A 20,351-nucleotide genomic window follows, 5' to 3' on the forward strand; every position below is an offset into this window, starting at 1 on the left:
TGTCCCTCACAGCTGCAGGAGGAAAAAGCCAAGTTCTATCTGTTCCAGGTCATCTGTTTCAGGACATCCAGGAAACAAGCTACCCATAAAGTTAGGCAGGACAGTCAGACATTGGATTCCATCCTGGAGAACAAACAATAAGGACAAGGAATTTCTTGCCTTGCCTTTCCTGAAATCTGAGCTGCTGTTAACCAGCCCTGTTGAGCAACAAACCCACGATCCCAGCGCACACAATGTCTCTGGATTCAGCAGGAGGAAACCTGGGATTTGGGATTTCTGTCTCCAGAGAGATTCCCCCTTCTGACATTCCCAGCCACAGGACACACCACAATTCATGTTCTATACCACAACCCTTTGAGGAGAAAAGGAAGATGTTTCTCCAAGATTTCTGTCTTCCAGGAATGAAATTTTACTCACAAGTTTCTCACAATTTTACTCACAAGTTTCTTCCAGGGATGGCAAAGAGAAAGAGAGTTGGAAAGCAGGGAGCATTCCCAGTAGGTGAGGTCCCTTCCGAAAGGTCCACATAACCCATGCCAGTATGACCATAGCTTGGATTGAATATTTCCTTTTAGCAATGAAATTTAAGGCTGAAATCTGAGCTCTTGGGACCCTGGTAGCTTGAATGCCACAACAAAAACTCAGGTCTATACCTGCTCTTTATTTAGTCCTATATGAAATGTGAGATGTGAAATATGAAATATGAAATGTGAAATGTGAAATATGAAATACTAAATACTAAATACAAAATATGAAATGTGAAATACGAAATATGAAATATTTGGGCAACATGAGGGTCGAAGCTAGATGACCTTTAAGGTCCCTTTCACCCCAAATCATTCTAAGGAATATGAAAATTGGCACTTGCAACCAAAATCCTGCCTGTGTTCTGTAGGCAGCCTTCCTCTTCCAGGTGTGGAAAAAGAAAAGTCTCCATTAAAACCTTCCCCTTCCATTGCCCCCACTGTGCTTGGACCCCATCTATTAGGCCACCCTTATTCCTTTATTCTGGAATTTTCTTTGGAAGCTTAAGGAGCTTTTTTGGAGCAAGGAGTGGCTCTTTTTTGCTGTGCTATGGACAAAACGAGTCCCATGCCTCAGCAATCTCCCATCCACTGCAGGACATCCTTGTTACTCCACCTCCTCTGTGGAATGGCAGGAGACAGGATCAAGAGAACCACAGTGGGTGTGCAGGAAGAACGAGGTGACCTCCAGCTCTGCTAAAAGATGGGTGTTTATTTCTTTCCCAAGACGATAAAGCTGAGTTCAGGCCCTTTCGTGCCAGCACTACTGAACCATTCTTATTTCCTGTATGTGGAGGTGGAAATGTCATGCTTCAGCCCTGATTTGCTTTTTTTCTTATTCTGTGGTTTCCATGTGCTAAAACTGACTGGGAGATGTGTCCTCTGTGATGGTGAGAGGCAGCTGCTTCCATGTGAGCTCACAGCCCATTAAGCAGTGAAGGTGTTATTGGAGGAAGCACTTTTATTGCCAGGATTTCTTCTGTCTCTGGGGTTGAGGCACCACAGCAGATTGTTAACACTGCTCAGAGCAGCAGCAAAAGCCTCCTTAGAGAGCTCTTCAGGCTCTGTTAAAATGGATTGGTGTACACTTAAGATCTGAGTGGGATTTTATCACAGCCTTGGTGCAGAGGATTCAAACCCAAACATGAGTCTCTTTCTGTCCACTGAATCTTTCAGGAGCCAACACTGGAACAAACACTCTTCCAGTTCTTTCCTGACCAGACCAGCAATTTAACCCCTTTTTTAAAAAGAACCAAACAGGCTTTAGTTTCCATTACAGTAAGGGCTGATTGACCTGGCCCTCAGCTCTTCATAGGGGCACGAGGCCAGCAATGACACCCAGCAGCAACAAGAGTCACCAAGGAAGATCCATGCAGAAACCAACTGCCCAAGATAAGTTCCAAAACCTCAGTTATTGCCCTGGAACCCGTGGGAATCGTTTAATGAATCTGAGAAATTCTGTGTAAGGGAGAGCTGGAGGGCAAAGGCGTGAGCCAGCGCAAGAACTTGAGCAAGGGGAGAATTATAATGACATTAATATCTATTATAATTACCTCAGTAATTGTACTCAGGGAGATGATTTCTATTTCTTCAGTATTAGAGACAAAGTTGATCTGCTTTTGGTTACAAACATCTCTAAAAAGACAAAACCTCCAAGGGTGCAATAGATATCCATCTACAGACAATTTGCCTAGAGAATGATCCACATTTGTACCTTCAAAAAAAACAATTAAAGAGTATCTGGCCAACCAAATATCATCTCACCTCTGACCAGCGCACCTTTCCTCTTGGCAAATCCCCTACAAACCCAATTTGGTGCTATGGAAACAAAGAATTGGCCCAAATCATTTCACTCTTTCTTAACCCAGGCCATGTTTAACAAAACAATTGTCATAAGGACTTCAGGTATCCTAAAGCTGAAGCAACTCACTGAACCACTGGGATGAGAAACGATCCAATGAAACAAAGATGAGGCTGGCAGTATGATTTCTTTGGGATGCCTGTTAAGCATGCAGTGGGGACAGCAAAAATAGGAAAAAAGACTCCCAAGAGCTCCACAGTGCAGCCCCTGCTGCCCTGATAAAATGTGACATCATCTGATGGAGCAGAAAAATCTGAGACTGAAGTCCTTTCTTGCCAACTTACGGCCTAATTAGAGAAGCTACAGGGGGAGCAGACAGCTCTTCTTGACAGCAAACCCAGGAACTACTAAACTCCCAGAAGAAATTACTACACTTTCAAAGTCATCATGTAATTTAAAACATCTGTTCAGATATGGAGTAGGGGAAAATCTTCCATAAGAAATAGATCAAGAACTTCCTTTCTTTCCCTGCTTCTTAGAACTTTCCAGTGAAGGGAATTTCCTCTTTTTTTTCTTAATTTTGAAATACTGTATCCTCTCAAAAGCTAGACTACTTTATCTAGAAGCTTGATTTGCCACAAATAATTATTACCATAAAGTAATAAGGGAGAATTGTACCTAATTTCTGGCTCCTTTAGTTCCTTTCCTGGGATGATCTTGCAGAGTGGTTTACACGTCCTTCTCCTAGAAATAAAATAAAATAAAATAAAATAAATAAATAAATAATCTGCCTTTCAGGGTGTTGTTAAAACAAAACCTGAAATAACTCCGCTCTGCCCTCCACTTTTGCCAAAGCACTTCAGAAACATAAAGCTTCCCACAAACTGAGGTGAGGTGCTGAGGGCAGAAATAAATAGGAGGGCGTTTATTGCAGTGTAAACATCAACCAAAAAACAGCTCAGGGGCTGCCAAAGTGTCACTGGTGATGGGCAAATCTCGTGACACACCAGCAGCAGCCATCAGCTGAGGTATAAAGCCATGGGATGTTCCCTGGAGGATCCAGGAGCACTTTGAGGGACACCCAGGACACTCCAAAATGTCTCAGTGCCATGGATGTATCCCCCAGCACTCCTCCAGCTGGGCCCTCTGCCAGCACATAGCTGAAGTCTAACCAGTTAAACCACAAGGAATTTCTCCTGGTCCAGTCAGGAAGATTTAAATATTCCCTTTTTTTGTGTTTTTTTTTTCTTTATGGCTGGAATTGCTCAGTAAAAGCTTTGCAATGACAGAATGTCTATGAGGGGGGAAAAAAAACTGTGCCTGTCCCTGGCAGGACTGAGGGACACTGAGCAGCCACCACGGTTGGGAGGGTTCCTGCATCTTGTCCCTGTCCCATGCCTCTGTACATCCCATTTGGGTCCCCTCCTGCTGCTGCAGAGCCCAGGTAATTCCTTTATCCCAGGCAGGAATTGCCTATGGCAACAATCCAGGTTTAGGGGTATACAGATGGAATCCTTTCAGGAGCCCGAGATCAGCGGTACAAACTCTAAACTCATTTCTAATCGAAGAAGTTTTAAATGAAAGTCTAATTTTGGCAATGAAATGAATGAGTTCTTAGGCAAGGGGAGAGGGCCTCACTCTGGCCCCATTTGGAAGCCAGGCTAGAGACACTGGTTGTTTGCTGAGGCACATCCTCTTCCCATGCTATCCTGTTTTCCCTAAAATAACTCAGCCAAGCAGTAATTCATGGTTATTGACTAAGCTATAGAAAATCTCGGGGGCATCGAGGAGATAAATGGCCTCTGGTTTTCCATAAATAGGAGTGATGGAAACAGAGCCTTTATGTTGCCTCAGGCACTGCCAGGAGGGTTTGCAGCTTCTCTGAAAATCTGTAGGATTGTATTGCTCTGTGCCTAAAAACATATTTACACTGGGAACAACAGGCTGGGTGGAAATGGCACTTTTTATACTGACAAACCACTGGAAAATGAAGTCCTTGATAGACTTTTGCACCACACTGAAAAACAGAATTTAGGAAAACATAAAGACACTTGAATTGACATTACTAACGGTGAAAATCTCTGGCTTTTTTGGCGATGTCTTCCCAAAAACAGCTCCTAATTGTGTCCACCCTCCTGCAGCTCCACTCTCCTCCATTTTCTCCCTGTGGAAAGGTGGTGCTGAAAGGACAGATATTGGACATGACCCACCTCTTCCCTGGTCCTTTCTGTATTTCTGGGTAATCTCAGACTCTCCCAGCTGCGGAAGCTGTTGAAGCAAGGTGAATTCTGCTAAACACAGCTGCTCCTGGAGCTGGTCAGAAGGTGGGATTGCTGCTGCAGGAGAAACCCTTCATGCTCCTTGCTACAGCCTCATAATTCCTTTCAAATCCGCTGGATTACAGGCATAAAGGGTGATGGTTTTCCTGGAATTGCAGCGCAATTCCCGTGAGCAGAGTTTTGGGGTGTGATCAGCGCTAGCAGCACATCGCAGCGGCAGTGCTCCCCCTGGGTTTGGTGCTCAGGATGTGTCACAGCCTCACCACAGCAGGTGAGCAAAGGCTGCATCAGCCTGAACGCTGAGTTCAGGTGACACCTGCCACACCTTCGGGTGGTGACACCATGGGAGAACCCTGAGCAGCCCTCTGGTGTCACCTTTCCCAGCAGCAGCAGTAATGCAACGGATACAAGAGGAAGCAGATCAGGTCCTTCCCGTGCAGAAGCAAAACCAGAGACTTCCAGGAGCGAGAGGAGTTGCAGTTTGTTGGTTGTCAGCATTGATTCATGCACACAGCCTGGATGAACATCAAATCCCCTGCGGGAAAAGCTGCATTAGTCATTGTTTCCAGAAAAATACAGCTTGCAGCAGACACCACAATGTATCTCTTTTCTCCTGCAGTTACTCATGCAACTATTAGTTACAGTCTTTACTGGCTGATTCGAAAAATTCAAATATGAAATTAATTATACTGCTCATCAATTATCAATTCCTCTGCTCCTGGGCAAAACCTGCATAGACAAAGCAAAGGCTTTGTCTGGCCTGACCTGGCTAAGGGATGAGGGGTCTATTGCTTCTTTATGGGATTGCACATCATCCCCCCAGGTAAAAGGGTCAAACTTTCCCTAGGAGAGAAAAAAAAAACTTGGCATGAGGGCAGGAAACACTTTGGGTTTTATTTTTCTGTCCCCTCCCTCCCTCTGAGAACATTTCCCATCTTCCCTGGGCAAGGCAGGCAGTGTTTTGCATCCAGATTTCAGCTGTAATCCCTTTCTGAATGAGCTGCTGCTGCCCTTCACCAGGGCTGCTCTTCCTGACACTGGTAGCGTTTATTTGTCATGGCTGAGGCAGAGGAGTGAATGGAATCACACACATATCCATTTCTAAGAAAGGTTTTTAAAGTTCTCCAAGATGCTTTTCCTCTAAGTATTCCTATGGATCATCTGCCAGACCACCAGCCATGAGGCACTATCGAGTGTAACAGCTCTATGTTATTTTATGTATTCCTCCAGTTGGAAATAGTCACATCTTTCTAGAGCTGTGTGGAAAGGGAGGCTTGAAATATTAGTAACACGTTAAGAAAGGACACTGTCATCACATAATAATAGGCAAAATTACCTTTACATCTGTCGTTGCTGCCACTTTTCCTGGAACACCGCTAGAAATAAATAAATTTAAATTTCTCTTAGCTGAACTAGATATAAACACCACCTTTGCTTTCATTATTGCTGGGCTTCTGTATTGGTTGTTCTGTCAGCGTAGCTAATAGAAACCAATGAAAATGTAAAGATTTTCACAAAATCTAAAGTTTAGGATCATGTGAGCTCTTGGACCCTGATAAACATACACAGAGCTACCATTACCATGGCCAAACCCCATCTCTGCAGGGAAGGAGACACTGCAAAGACCATTATTTTAGAAATACCTGCCTGTTTCCAGAACTCTCGGTTTGCTTCCACTTGCACACACTTTGCACACACTTTGCACACAAATTTGACCATTTTCTCTACACATCTCAGAGGCTGCAGCCATAACAGCTCTCTGGAGCATCACTTCTGGATAACAAGCAGTGACAGGCTCAGTGAGATCAGCAGGAAAAGAGGTGAGTCTGTTCTGGAGATCTCATCCCTGACCAGTGCAGGCTGCTGCCAGATCAACACTGCATTTGCATTTTCAGCTCACGCAGGTGCCTTGGAAAAGTTTCTTGGATGAGGGACAAACCACAGGAGTCTCAGCACCTTCGGGCATTTAGCTGGTTCTGGGCAGCTGGGGAGAGACCACTGTTTGCTGCAAGGGAATAATGCCAAGAAAACATCTGGAGGTGACAGACAGCTGAGTGGCAGAGGCCTGAGGAACTCCAGATTCTCCTGTCCTTAAACCATCCTCTGCTTTAAATTGCAAAATATTAAACCCCAAAATTTCTCTAAATGTGAACTTGCATGGAGCAGACAATTCCCCTCTGCTGCCCCTATTCTTGGTTATTTAACCCAGATAAAGTCAATGCTATCAAAGAGAAACTCAAAATGTAGCTCTTTTCTTCACCCTGAAGAATTTACGGCTTTAACTAGATTAGGGGGAAAAAAATCAACAAAATTAACAATGTACAAACAAATACAAACACTTCCTGGGAAGAACACAACTGGGAAAATTTGTTAATGGTGTTAAGAGAGGATTTGAAGGAATGGAGAACGTACAAGCTATAACAGCTGTCAGGGAAATGAACTGAAAACATTTCTTCCCTCTGTGGAAAAGGATGTTGGACCTTTGCTGGAAAACACAGAAATTAAAACAAAGAACCTTTGGTTTTCACACTGTGTCAAAAGAACTTTCCCAGGTTTTGACAACCCTTTGTGGGAAAGGATTTGGCAAATCCCGTGAAGAGAGGTGAGAGGACAAAGGAGAGCAGAGGTGCTGGGGTCCAGCAAAGCCATTTCTGGGGGCAGCAGCGAGGAACTGCAGAGGATGACACCAGGAAGAGTGAGGTCAGTAATATTTGTGACCCACAGTCCAGGTTTTTCTCCCAATTTTTTTTTTCTTTGGAGTTTAAAATTCATCTTGGTTCCTCTCTTTTTGAATTTTAATATGTGAGTTGTCCCCACAGCAACTTTTCCAGCTACTCCACAGCCTGCAGAGCAAATAAAACCTTTGGTACAACAGCCTAAACTCACACATGCGAAGACACAACATCCCACAGCAAAACAAAATGCAGAAAGGGAATGATCAAGCACTTGGTTCTTTGTGACACGGAGAAAAAAAAGTCTAAAATCCAGCTTTTGGGATATCTGGCTGGGCTTTTCTTTGCTGCTCAAAGCCCCATCACCAAAGCAACACGAGGACCACGGGAGACAGCAACTGCTCCAATTGCAGTGATTGTCTGGGCGCAAAGCAGTGAGAGGATGCCCAGGCAGTGTCTGGGCTGCTAAGAGAAACAATTTGGAAAGGCCAGGATTAAAGACATAAAAAAGATAAGACACACCTCTTCTGGGAGTGGAGGGAGGTGTGAGATAAATCAGTGCTGCCTAAAGAAAATCAGGTTATAAAGAGAAATACACTGTACATGAGGAATTTGTTCTTAGCTTTTCTTCATGAACAGGCAGGCAACAGCCTGAAAGAAGTCATTTTAACAGAGAGAAAATATTTTAACAAGATGTTCTGTCCTTGAGCAGAGGTTCTTCCCTGCCCTTTTGAGCCCTCGATCCCCAGGGCCAAACGTGTGGGACTGGAAAAGCAGCTGAGGAACGGCGGCTGCCTCCCTGCGTGCCCCCAGCTGCCAGCAGGAGCTGCTGGGACAGGCTCTGCTCCTGTCAAACACGGCGTAAATCTCTGCTCCTGAAGCAGCTCCCTGAAAAGCAGCTGTTCCTGGGCTCCTGTGGGAGCAGGGAGCATCCCCACCGTGGGCCAGGGATGTTGGCTCCAGGTGTGTTGGGCATTTGGTGCAGCTGCCAGCCCATTTACAGTATCCCTCCATTGCTTCTGAGTTTGGGACACAGGAGCAGCTCCCAGGATAAACTAGGTGTTTTCCCACACCTGGGATGCTTTCTGCCTCACTGACGAGGTAAAATTTGGATGGAATGTAGGCAGTGTCCTTCCAACCACCATCTTCTGCAGGGCTGATGGGCCCAGCAGGGATTAATTATCTCAGCAGTGTTCCTGTGTCTGCCCTTGCACGAGGGACGGGAGATGGGTCACTCTGCCACCAGGCTGTAACACATCCCTGTGGGCTGACCTGCCCGGATCATCCTGGCATCATCCCTTCCTCCTCTGATTCAGCCTCTCCTTTCCTTGTGCTGTGGGTACAGCCTTGCAACACCCCACACAGACACTTACTCCCCTTTAGGGATTAATGGCCCAAATTTCCCTATTTCAGGGCAAGCTGGCGAAAAAAGCCACATCCTGTGTGAGTCAGGTACAATTGCCTTGCGCTTCCATCATGCTGTGATGTGACATCCTGGCAGATTCCTCCTGCCCCCTGTTCATGAATATGCCAAAGGATAACCCTGTCCTAGCAGCCTTAGTCAAACCTTTCAGCTCTTGAGGGTTTTGGAAGTAAATATAAATATACTTGTGTTTATTCAGAATTAAATATAAATAAACACGGTGTTTTGCTTATTGTTGCTGGCTTTGACAGGTGGAAGGCTTTGGGGGGGTACAAGGTTGGTGATGGGACCCATCAGAGGCAAAGCATCAGCCAGGATATTTGAGCAAAATCCGTGCTCATCTCCAAGCCACAGCATTTATTCCAAGCCCAGTGTAAAGATATTTTTCTTTCCAACAGCTCATGATATGTGCTAAGTTGTTGTTGGCTGCTCTGCTTTTGTAGATATTTTCACATCTGTAGGCCTGTAAAAGGTGACATTGATCTCTCTCTGTTTCTGTGGGTGAGATTATTTTGGAAAAGGCACCTTGTAGGTGTAGGACATTAAATCCTGCCCTTAAATCATGTCAAAACTCAGGTGGTCAAAACAAAAGATATACCTATAAAAAAGAAAGACCCAGGTTCAATTTTGGAATTTCTAGGGATACCAGCCCATGTTTATTGCTGTCTATCTGTAAAGTCAAAGCTCTTTGGGCCATTTTCACCAAATGATGACCAAAAGCAGTTAAAAAATCACGAAAGCAAATGCACTCTGACTGCAATATAGCTTAATTTTAACCAGCAGGAGTTTCAGGTGGGAAAAAAATAAAGGGAAAGAACTTGTTGACATGAAGCATGTGGAGTCACTCATCCAGCATTGTGTAAGGGCTGTAAATCTGCCTGGAAATGAGGCATGAAATGCATCATAAAAAGTATATCATCAAAACCATAAGATCAGCTTAAAATTTATGGTAGGTAACCTGGGGAGAGCGTTGCATGTCTGAACTTTAAATCAAATGCTCTTCAGCTGGATATCGCTGCAAGCTTTTGCACAGAACTCCTTTCTCTTATTTCCCTCTCCTTGCACCGACTCTCAGCAGTAAAAACCCCACGCATTTTTATTTTCTGTAAATTCAGCAGTGAAAACTCTGTCTGAAAGTCAATGCAAAGCCTGCCACAGCAAGGGAGTTACAGAAGAAGCACCACTGGTTTAAACTTTGGGGGAAAATAGAGCTCAATAGTGAAACAGAGAATTTATCCTCTCCTGCAAAGGTTTTGTTGATTCAACTAATGCAGCTCCCCATACTCCTTATTACTTTAAGATGTTCTTCTGACCTCCATAACCCCACTGTAATTATCTTGTTGGTGTTAGTTTCTCTTTCTTCCTCTCCCAAAAGACTATTATTCTCTTTCTGTGATCAGATGAAAACCAGATGGGGAAGATAAAGGGGAGAGATGAAGAATTGGATATCTACCTGATTTTTGCTGTGCCTGGTGAGTATGGGTAAGCATGATCAAAATTAAATCATTAAATTACTCTCTAAATCCTAATAAAAATCGTTCTTTTGGTTTTACTGTTGTGCCAAGGGAGTGGGGGTCGTGATCCTTCCAAATTACAAGGGGCCAGGGGTTTATCTCACCTAAGTTTCTCTGCACTACAAACCAGCCAACAAATTGCCCAGCACAGACCTACAGGAGATCTCTTAATCTCTAATCATTCATCAAAAAAAGGCTGCAGAGAGCAATGGGGGAAAGCTTCTCCTGCCACTGAAGAAACACAAAATAAGGGCAGTTTCTAAAACAAACCAAGGCTCATCTTTTTCCTGATATCTCCTGCAGCTTCTTGATATTTCTGATAAGTCTTGAAGAGGAAGCAGCGAACCACAGTCCTTACACCTGGACTAATTCATGCTGTATATTTCTATTATGAAACTGTTTCATCTGAGTTCTAGTTGCAATCTGGGATGCTCTGTGCCTTTTCCCTGTTTTTTGGAGCCCTGGGACCCAGCATTGTGCAATCCCCCATGTGCAGCTGCAGCTCTGCCAGTTGTAGTGGAAAAGTTCGAGCAAGAAAAAAAGTTCCTTGGCCAGACACCAAACACACTCTCCAAAATTACTGTCAGGGTTTAGCTAAGGCTCAGCACTCATGGCTAGCAAGAGCCGATGTGGCCTAGATTTGCAGCAGGCTTCTGACACCTTCACCCATCCTTCTGGGGCTCTCCCCAGGGCTTGCTTTGCAGGGGAATCCTGTGTTCACCTCTGTTCCCAGCAGACTGTGAGAGAAGTCTGGGCTGGGTTGGGTTTGAGCATTTCCCTCCTCTGGCAGCTGATTTGTAGCTTGCAGCCTGCTGCCATCCCAGCAATGGGGTTATGCTCCCTCTGCCATCATCTCCCGAGCGAACAGAAACCTCTTCTGTCACCTCATCATCATTGCCAAAGCCAGGCTAACAGGCCAGAGGGCAGTACAGAGGCCTTCACCAGACAACAAAAAATCTGGGAGTAAACTCATCCTGGGGCCAAAAATAAACACCCATGTTTGTGTTTAGGCAACCCAAAAGCTGCTAAAGCCTGGCCTCTTATGCACATGTGACACATGAAATAAATTTTGCTGAGTATCTCCAGATTAAGGTGGACACTGCTGCCACTGGGCAGCCCAGGTGACATTTAGTGTTAATGAGAGGTACAATAAGTAGAGCAGAAATTTGGATTTTGTAGGTGGGCAGTAAGTCCTCTGCAACCCCTGAGTAAGCAGGGATAGTTGTGTGACCCTAAAAGTCACATGCTGGTGCCTGAGGTCTCTCCTGGGCAAGGGGAAGAGGACCAGATGTTACCTGCACCCCCTGCTCAGCTGCACTGATGGACTTCTCAGTGTGGAATTGGAGACAAAGGCTTCCCAGGCTTCATCCACCTCTGGCCACACATGGGAGAAAAGCAAAGGAGTTTCCCAGTGACTGCTTCCCACAGTGCTGAAAAAACCTGGGTAGAGAAGAGACAAATGGGTCCATAATCCCTTGCTTGGTACAAGAGGTGACTCTCAGCAGGCCCTAGAAAGAGGCTGGTAGGACCACCCAGAGTGCCAATTCTGCTTGCAAGGCCCAGGAAACCCTAGGATAAAGTGAGGGTGAAACATGGAAGACAAAGACAGGAACACAAATGGAAGGCAGAGCCAAAGACAAAACCAAAAGGCACCAAATATCCAAGTGGAGGTCTATGGATCTCCTTTTCCAGGCTCCTTGCACTGTCCCCTGCTGCCTGCACGTCCCACCCCAGCACTCGCTCCCCAGGATGGATTTCTGCCCCTTGGTGACACAGTGCTTTGACATGTGGGCCATCAGGGCAACAAATATTGATCTGTGTGGAGCAACTCCTGATTCCAGCACACCATGTCCTGCGCTGCAGTCCAAGCCTCATCTGCTCCATTTTATCACTGAAGTCTTGGCTGCATCTTCTGCTTTTTTCCGTTTTTTTTCTTTTTGTACTTTTGCCTATTTCTTTTGGTTTTTTTTTTTTTTCAACAAGCTCTTCTCTAGCAATCTGCTGGAATGAACAACCAGCCTGCGCCAGCTGGGATGGGGCTGAACATGGAGCTGAGATTTATGGGAGCTGAATGCTCAGACAGTTGTTCAGGGTGGAAACTCTTACCCAGCAGAGCCTGCTGGGTGATTTTAATCAAGGCTCTCTATCTCATTTCTAGGAACCTTTGCATGCAAACCTTGTAGCTGTGCTCACCAACAGATGCAGCAGCTAGAGAAGAGTTTGGGCTCTAGCCCTTTGCCACCACTGGCCAAACCCAGTGCCTCAGTTTCCCTGCAAGGTCCCTGAATACTCTCAAGGCTGGATTTTGCCGGGTTCAGGACTGCCCACCACTTCTTTAAGTGTTTGACCTGCTCTGGAGGAGGCCTAGCTAAGAGGTGGGAGGTATCTCAGCACTTTACACCCAGATTTTGAAAAGGTTGAGATCCAAAATAATTTTCAGGTGCCCCCACGAGAGCAAAATCTTTTCAGTCCAGACCCTCCTCACCCTTAACAGCCCTATAAATTCAGTGGCTGTGGCACAGGGAACATCCCAGAGCCCTTCGTCTGCAACAGGGAAGAAAATCCACTGGAGAAAAAGAGGAGCAAGAAGCTCCCCTGGCACCACTTCTCGTGAGCTTTCCAGGTACTTTGGGACCTCTCCTACGTGGGTGTAGCCCCACGTTCTGGGAACAAATCAATTGTCATTTGCTGTTTTGATTTTGGGGCTTTATTCCTTTGCAAAGGTTCTTTCTTGACTTTAAAACAAAAGCATGAAAGGAGGAGAAAGAATAGATCCCCAGGGAGAAAACATCCAGCTAGAACATAGAAGTTGTTAGATTTTAAAAATGCATTACTTTTTAAACTGTTCATTTGGGGGCTGGTGATGCTCTTGTTACCCTTAAAGGTGGAAACTGAGGCTCAGAAAATTCACAGTAGAGGATAAATGACTTCAGCTCCCTTCTTCCAAAGGGGCATTGCAAAGCTTGGTCACCTTTTTTGTCCTTCTTTCTCAACCCAAAGCTCCTGAGGTCTCTTCAGCAGGTCTGAATCAGTTGGATAGCAGGGCATTTGCATGGGAACAGCCCTCCCTGCACAGGTAACAGAAGAGAAAAATTTAAGTAAATGTTTTAAGTAAGAAATATTTAAGTAAACTTTTAAGTAGGCTTTGCTGGATATGAACCAGGTTACAAAGACATGTCCCAAGGACTGGGTGGGCTGTCGCTTGTCTGCCTCACTCTGCCCCACCACATGTGGATCCTCCTGAATGCTCCAGAGCTGGAGGCATCCCAGTTCTGGGTCAGGAATTCCTTGGGAGAGCTCTTTGCAGGGCTTTGAGGGAAAGCCCCAGGTTTGTGATTCCTTTTGCATGAAATAAAAGACATCAAGACTGACTCTGGCCCGAGCTTGGCTGTTTGCCTGTGGAAAACATAGCAGTATGCAATGTTCCTCATGCCAGTGGAGAGCCCAAGAAATGTTTTAATTGCTGTTTATGGTAACTGAATCGCAATAGAGAATTCAGTAGGACATTTTTGGGTTCTTAACTCACAGTCGATACATTCCTCCTCCGTATCCTGGGGAGGTGCTGCAGCCAGGATTATTCTGGTTTGGAGACACTTAAACCAGTTATGTTTAAGGGTAGTCATGGCACACTTATCCAGACCTAAGGAAATTCTACCCAAGATTCTCCCAAACATTTTTGGTTGGTTTGAATGACTGATGGGACCAGAAGCACCTTGCAAATCTGAGCCCACAAAAAGCCACCACAAAGTTCTAATCACCAGGTGAAGATCAGCAGAAAAATTATTTTGGAAGGATCACGGAAAGCAAGACGGCTTTAGAAAAATAAGGCATTTACCTGAAACCGTGGTGGTGCTGGTGAAAAGGAGCTGTGAGGGAGAACTGCTGCAGTGTCCCCTGCAATCACTGCCAAAGCCTGCACAGACACAGCTGTGATTGACAGGTCAGCGACTGACAGGCAGAAAACAGAGGACTCAGCATTACCACCCCTCTTTTCCTTCCCCTGCACACACACTTTTTGGTTTTAATGTTGACATCCCCTTCATTTTAATTAATCAGAGCCAGCCAGGTGTCCACCTGTTTCCTTCCCCTGCACACACACTTTTTGGTTTTAATGTTGACATCCCCTTCATTTTAATTAATCAGAGCCAGCCAGGTGTCCACTCGTTTCCCTCGGAATGAAGTGAAAATCCATTCAAAACCAACACACAGGACTCACTCAAGCTTTCCAGAAATGAAACTGAACCCTAGGAAATACCTCGATACCGTTGTCCCAGGGAACGCTGCCTCTCATTCCTGATCATTTCTCCAACAGCTGGTCCGAGCTGCTGGGGAATGATGCTCCGTTCAGCCCTGGACTCCTTCCACCCTGTGGATTGAGGAACAGAGTCAGGACACCTGTACCTAAAAGCAAAGCCATCCAAGTCTGGTCGGATATGCTGCCTGAGAGATATTATTCTTTTCAGATGAGAAGGAGCTATTCAGCCCTGGCTATACTGGAAAGGCAATACTGTATTTCTTACAAGAACTGGGATATTAGTTTCTGGCACAACTCGGAGTCAGGACATTTTTTTTGCTCTCCTGAAATTCCCCCACCCTGAGTTTAGAGTCAGTGCATTAATCTTTTTCCCCCCACCAAAAAACATAAACTCAACTCCTGCTGCCTTGCCAGTATCGTCTGTCTGTGCAGCCCCAGCCTGCAGTTACACTGCTGAAGGAATGTGCTGCAATGCTGTGCCTTGCCAAGCCTGAGGTTGGATTATTCTTACCTCTCCAGGCCTTTAAAAATGGGTGTACTTTGCTACCCACGCCACTTTCCTGACAGAGACAGCTCTGCAGCAGGCAGGAGGCCACCAGCCCCCTCAGATGTGCTGTAGGAAGAGGGTGGGTGCTGTCCCTCAGCTGTTGGGGTGGTCTCACTGCTCTCTGGGGGATGATGGATCAGTCTGGGATTTGGCACAGATAAAATAATCTGAGTATTTTTGACATCACCGTTCTGGGAGTCACCCTGGGCCGTCTGGTTGCTGCAATCCTGATGGTGGCTCTTGCTGTGGTGTAAAGATTAAAGAAGGGACACTGCAGTGACAGCTCTGGGCACAGAGCATCTGTGATGGAGGAGCTTTGGCCACGGCCCTCCAGCAGTGGGATCAGGGGCTGATCCTGCCAGAGCAGTGGATTTTACAGCTGCAATATTATCGCAGCATAAATAACCGGGCAAATAGGAAACAGCTCAATTTATAACAATCCAAAGTGACGCTCTAAATCTCAACCTGTCTCCAAATAAATCCCCTTGATACCATTACTAAGATACACCGTCTGCACCTCAGGCTTTTTCTAATGAGTGGGAGAGAAGACTCCAATAAATCTGGCTCATGCCAAGCTCACAGAGCACAGCTTTCCAGCCCGGGGGCTGAACCACCTCGGCCAAAAGGCAAAAATCATCTCAGGTAGACCTTAATGCCTACAGGCACCAAGCAAACAGCTCTGCAAGCACAGGAGATGGAGCTATTTATCATCAGCAGGGGCCAGGAAGAAGTGAAGTGACCTGTGAAGCCAAACACTTCTGCGGCTCCGATAGAAATCTCAGGATATTCCCGTTCCAGGATCCGACACAATGGCTGTGTCTGGCCGGACGTGCCTTCAAGTGATTGAACTCCAGCTCTGTCTGGGCAAGGCATCAAACTCCACAAATCTCCATCCAAGCCTCACACCTGATGGCACTTTGAGCCAGTCCAGACAATCATCTGGAGTTTATGCTGCACTCCTTCAGCCACCTGCGTCTGCCAGCCCGCCTGCCTTCGCTCAGAGAGAGCTGGGGAGATAAATGCCAGCAGATCCTTTCAAAAAGCAAAGGAATCCTGGGAAAAAAAATCAGGTTTTAGGCAATCTTAGACTGATGAGGGAGTGTGAGACCATGAGGGTGATAAGACCCTCCAAGCCCTGGTTGCAAAAGTCAGGAGTCACTGTGGGCTCCAGGGGGGCTCTGGTGGGACCAACTGAAACAGGGCTAACTTCTAAATTCATGGACTCACAGAATGGTTTGGGTTGGAGGGAGATCATCTAGATCCAACCCCCTTCCATGGGCAGGCACACCTTCTGTGAGAAGGAATTACATCAGGTTACTCACGACCTCATCCAGCCAAGCTTTGAAAATCTCCAAAAAGGGGGATTTCACAGAGTCTCCAAGGCTTTGGTCCAGCATTTGAGCAGTTTTTGAGCGGCTCCTCTCAGTGCTGACTCCTTCATGGGCCCAGCAACATCAGCTCCTGCAGATTCTTACTCCCACTAGACAGTTACATTACATGGAACATCAGCACTGGGCACTATTCTTAGGGGGACAGAATTAACTGAAATTTGAAATGAAGCATTTATTGATGGACTCAAAGTATTCAGAAGTCAGGAATATGCTGGTTTTTCTCATGGTGACTCACTGTCCAATATTGCTGCAGTGTCAGGGCTGCTGTCATCTCAAAAAAAAGCAGAAAGCCTGAAAATCATCTGAACTGCAACTGCATTAGACACAGACCTGGCAACTCAAAAACACAAAACACAATTTCCCTGGTGTCCCACTGACCTGAGAAATACAATAGAAAAACTGAAGTCATCATTCAGGAAAAAAATTATTAAATAAAATCAGCACCTAAATTGCTCCTGAGGAACCTGCTCTTGTAGACCCTGATTTAAGCAGAGATTCCGCCCAACCTCAAATATCCTGTGTGATTTTGGTGGGACTTTAAATAATTTTTCACATTGTTTTGAAGTTAACTGTATTGAAACTTGCATTTATGTGCATTCTTGAAAAGTAGCATTAGTGGGGAACTTGTTGAGAAAGCCATGGAGTAAAACCAAGAAATTTTTCAATTATATTTGATGCAACTCCAAGCCTGGTCTGAAAATTAATTTGTTTTTTTTTACAGATTTCTCTGCATGAGCTCCTTAAGTCCTCTATTTACCAGTGAGGCTGTTATGCTCATACTTGTTTTCTCCCTATCAAAACCACACACCTTCTTTATTTAATTTATTGCACCAACTGCTGAAATTGTGCAACTCCTGTGGATTCTTTCTAAAGCCTTCAGACAGATGACATCCAACAGGGAAAAAAAAAAAAGCCAAAGGAAAAACACCCTTCTCACAGAGGAAGAACCTGAAGTCTTATACACCTGGCTTCCAATTTTTGGCAACAGCAAACCCCACATTTGCTTATTCTAATATGCATCATTTTGATAGAAATTTGGAATGAGCCTCCTTGGTGTCCCAACACTGAGTTTCCAGAGGGAAATATTACCTGTAGTATCTTTAGCAAAAGAAGGCCTTTAAGAGGGATGAAATCTTAAGACATTGAGTGCTGGGGAGGGATGGAGGCTGAGGGAAAGGGAGCAGGGACATGGAGAAGGATTTAAAAAGGGAGAGGGAACCAGAGGGTGGTGGTTGGGTGGCCTGGGCATCAATGCACACGCAGCACTGGTGGTGTTTCTGCACCAAAGGACATCACCTGCCCCATCTTCTGCTCCACGTGTCCCATCCATCCCACATTTCAGTAAATTTGGGCAAAAAATGCCAAATGTCCAGAACACAAACCCTGCTGCAGCTCAGCTGGTGTTGAGGACAGTTTGGTTAGAGACAAGAAGGAGATGACTCACAAAGATCTCCCCAGTCCTCTAAAAGCTGTTAGAGTGACCATGAGGCAACAGCCTGTCCCTGAAGATAATCCGGTCCTAGAACTGGGACAAAGAACTGGGAATAACACTGGCAAGAGAACAGACAGGCTCCTCCTGGGGACAAAAGCCAGAACATGCTGATGCATGGCAAGAGGAAGAGGGATTTATTTTTATTATCCAAGCCAATCTGAATCACTGTAGAGGCAAGAGCTCAAAAATAAAGACCAGGCCCATGTCCTTTCTCGGTTTAATTGCAGTCACTCCAAGAGGATTTTGTTTGAGCAAGGATGCCTGATGTTATGTCTACACTGAAAAGAAAAAAAACGTTTCCATTTCAGTTTGGCCAAGGCCCATGAGCTAACCTGGGCTAAAATAGAGGTGAAAAGACTACGGGAACAGGACAGGGGTGGACTGGGTCACATCAAAGGTCCCCATGTGCTCAGGGAGGAACACTCAAGCATAGGAAGCTGTGACTAATTCCCACACCATATGCAGCCCTCAGAAACCCCCAGCTTTAGGAAGGTTTGAAGTCACAGGTCCCAACATGGACATATTTATGAGCCTCTCGTGGGCCAACCCTTCATGCAACAGCTGAGCCTCCACAATATCCCACAAAAGTGAGCTCCTGGGTTGGAGGATGGACTGTGGGACAAATTACTGCTCCTCAGCTGATTTAAACCTGCTGTGTGGGCACCCCAGCTCCTTCAGGTCAAAGTAAGAGCCCAGAGGTGATTTGGGTTTAGGTTGGGGCTGAATTAAAATTGCTGAATTTATTAAGAACCTATGTTGGTTTTCCTTCTTTCTCGTTATCCTTATTTTCATTAGAGTTAATTAATATGAATTGGTTAACTGGCACTAAAAACATATCTTTCTCTTGCTGCCTTAAATTAAAACAGAATCGGGATGTAGGCATGAACCAAGCCAAGGATCCAAACACACTCCAGGCTTAAGGAAAGCCCATGCTCCAATCTAAATTTTGTGCTTGAAATCAAGGAAAAAAATATTTCAGTTTAGTGAGAAGAGTTTCTTAGTCTACGGAATATTATTCTACCTCATTTTTATTTTATCTGAGCCTACCTGATTGCCATAAGGATGAATGATTGTTTTTCCCAAGGCTCCAATCCCAGTAGTATACAACCCTTCATTTTTCTTTCTTTTTCCTAAAGATTTTTGGCAAATAATTTCCATCTCTGGCTTCTCACACCCTATTTTGTATAGGAAGGCTCAGGACATGCCTGGCTGTACAAAGGAGTCACCCTCCAGGTTACTGATTAGGAAATAGTAGGGTTTGTCAACATCTGGCCCTGACAAACTTTTAAAATATAAATACAGATGGTTTTATTTAAAAGGCAAAAGGTCCAAATTCAGCTCAAGGATGAAGCTTGTTTTCTTTCCAATCTCTTTTTTTTCTCCTGGATGTTTGGTACGTTGTGTTCCATCGCTATGAAGTGTAATCACATTTATATAATAAAACGTAATTAAGAAATGGAAGTATAAACTGGGAGTTCTTTCATTTTGCGACTTAATCGAGACATTTCTAGCCCAAATTGAGCAGAATTCGAATATGTCAGGTATTTCTGAGAGTAGATTCCTGCGATAAGAGGGAATACAAGGCCCAGTGAAGCAGAATAAAGAGAATAACTTCTCTAACTGCTACATCTGTGGACCAGAAAATTAATTCCCTTCATCCAGAGTTTGACTCTGCAGTGCTGCAGCTGAACCTCTCTTTGCGTGAGCTCTGATCCTGTTTAATTGTACAGCACCTCAAGTGCAGATCCCATTTTAGCAGCTCTTGCCCAGGTAGAGATTTCTACCCCAGAAAATATAAATCCAAGCCTTTACAGTCCGTCTCCATAGCTTTCCTCCACATAAAAGTTCACAGACTGGCAACAAGGTGCTGAATTACCAAAGAAAATTGCACAGTAAATTCTGCTTAACAAGAACAAACTCCCAACCAAATCCTGCAATTCAGGCCAACATAATCCGTGTGGATAACCCAACATATGGCTCCCAACAAACCCTGTGATCAGGCACCTGGACTTCAAGAAATCACCATCCTGTATCTCAGGCCTGACACTTTCAGTGACCTTTGGATGCTGCTGCTTTAAAAATACCATCTCATGCAGTCTTTGTGCCCCAGGGCTAATAACCCAATAAACCCACATCTTGTCATTGCTTCCTGTTTTGCTGAGGCTTCTCATCTCTCTCTCCTTGACAAAAGCAAAGGGATTCACTCTCTCTGTGGAGCCCTGTGTTGAGTAGAGCAAAACCAGGGGTTTGTTGGGAAGAGGAACGTAGGGGGAAGCACAGAACCAGCATTGTGCAGGCAAAAGGGCTGGGCTGAGAGCATCGTTTTTATCAAGAGAGGTGAAAAAATGTGGCATTCCTTAGCTAAGAGCTAGATAGTGCTCCTAGCAGGGCACCAGTGAGCCTGGAGCAGAGACAAAGTTTTGGAGATTTATATCCTGGGAATCTGGCTGTGA

The 20,351-nt window shown here is 45.1% G+C and overlaps 1 protein-coding gene across 1 annotated transcript in view; it reads right to left on the reverse strand.

Moving 5' to 3' along the window:
• The window catches only part of LOC116449827 (hepatocyte nuclear factor 4-beta-like), a 51,944-nt gene extending 46,806 nt beyond the window's left edge, over nt 1-5,138 (reverse strand). The window contains exons 1-2 of the mRNA XM_032121724.1: nt 4,536-5,138; nt 3,004-3,069 (exon numbers count right to left, since the gene is read on the reverse strand). The gene's annotated coding sequence lies outside the window, so the exon portion shown is untranslated. The remainder of the gene's footprint in view (nt 1-3,003; nt 3,070-4,535) is intronic.
• Nucleotides 5,139-20,351: the final 15,213 nt, after the last annotated feature.

This window comes from Corvus moneduloides, chromosome 12 (assembly GCF_009650955.1).
Source record: "Corvus moneduloides isolate bCorMon1 chromosome 12, bCorMon1.pri, whole genome shotgun sequence".
In the NCBI taxonomy this organism is placed as follows: Eukaryota; Metazoa; Chordata; class Aves; order Passeriformes; family Corvidae; genus Corvus; species Corvus moneduloides.